The following is a 1,504-nucleotide window of genomic DNA, read 5'->3' as shown; positions in this document are numbered from 1 at the left end:
TCTGAAATGATAACTTCAGCGAGAAGACATCATTTTAGATTTCCCCACATGGCATGCATACAGAACTTCAGTGAGCCTGGGAAAATACGGTTTGGGAGGAAGTACAATAATAAGGAAATGGAACCCTTTTTGATCACTTAACATGTGCTAGAAGGCTTGCAAACATATTTCATTTAATCCTGTTCAAACGCTATGAGGTAGATGTTGGTCCCACTTTGCAGACGAGGAAATGAAAGCTCAAGGAAGAAGAGCCAAAGGTCTGCCTTCATGTGAGTGTGGATTTGAAGCTGGGTCTGCTCGAAGTCTGTCCTTTTCTCTTTCCCCACCAGGTGGCCAGCCAGGGAGAAGTTATTAGCTTCTCTGTCCAGGAAGGCTTCCTGGAAGGGGTGAGGGCAAATAAACGACTTGATATCCCCGAAGAAGAAAATCTTCAGTCATCTTCAAATTTTCAGTGATGGTGAAATTAACCCAGGGGTACATCTTGTGGTCTTCAGAGTGACTGAATAGGTTCTCCAGGGGTGGCCTGGGGGCCTGAGGGTGACTTACAAAGCAGGGAGTTGGGCTTCCACATGATTTTCCTCAGGACTCTGGGGCCCTTGTCCTGGTGCTCACAGAAGGATCTGGTCTTCCTGTCTCCACAGTTACTGAGCCCTGGAGGTTCTGGTTGGGTGAGGAGACCATGGTTGAGTGACTCCAAGATGTCCTCAAGTGTCCTAATGCCCTTTTGTTTTTCCTTGATGGACTGTGTCATTATTCTGCCTTCCTGGGAACATCAGAACACTTGATTCTCTAGCTTTTCAAACAGCTCGTGATATATTTATTATTAACCAGGGCCTACCTTATGCCTTACCATGGCAATTCGTGAGAGATCTTTAAAAACAAAACAAAAGGCGATTAAACTCATTTAGGGGTGAATATTGTAAAAGACATGAGCCCTAAGGGTTTTGTAATTGGCATGGAATTCCATAATGTGCCCAAGTTTGATTGCATTATCCTCTGGTAACATGCTGTTGGTTTATTAACATGGAGTCTAAAAATGGCCATACTCTTTTATCCTGAGAGCAGATCTTTCTGTTATGACCAAACTGCCTCTGGCACGCTCTCCATGAACGGCCTTCCCCGCTATGGCTATTATCCTGCTGTGTCCCTACAGTACAGACAACTGGAGATGGTGACAGCTCACAAACACTCGCCGCCCACTTTCCACTCAGTCCCAGCAAAAACCCTTTTCTGCCTTCCCTCCCACGATGGCCAGGTACTGGGGGATGACCTATGGTTTGTAATGGGTGGTAGAGTCCAGAGTAATTGCTTGTGTGTAGAATGATGATGTGGACTAGGGTTCATACCCTGGCACAGGTTCTGCTACAGCCTCTGAGCAATTCCTTTTTCTTTTTCTTTTCTTTTTCCTTTCCTTTCCTCTTCCTTCCTTTTTTCTTTTTCTTTTGCCTTAATGAAAAAACTTTCTGCATTCTAGTATTGCTTCACTCACGGGCCGCCCTGATTT

General features: G+C 45.1%; 1 protein-coding gene across 1 annotated transcript in view; it reads left to right on the top strand.

Moving 5' to 3' along the window:
* RGL1 (ral guanine nucleotide dissociation stimulator-like 1) overlaps positions 1–1,504 on the top strand; it is a 210,674-nt gene that overhangs the window by 91,656 nt on the left and 117,514 nt on the right. The window lies entirely within an intron of this gene.

Source organism: Myotis davidii, unplaced genomic scaffold, assembly GCF_000327345.1.
Source record: "Myotis davidii unplaced genomic scaffold, ASM32734v1 scaffold362, whole genome shotgun sequence".
NCBI classification, from domain to species: domain Eukaryota; kingdom Metazoa; phylum Chordata; class Mammalia; order Chiroptera; family Vespertilionidae; genus Myotis; species Myotis davidii.
This window is presented reverse-complemented; position numbering and strand designations above follow the sequence as displayed.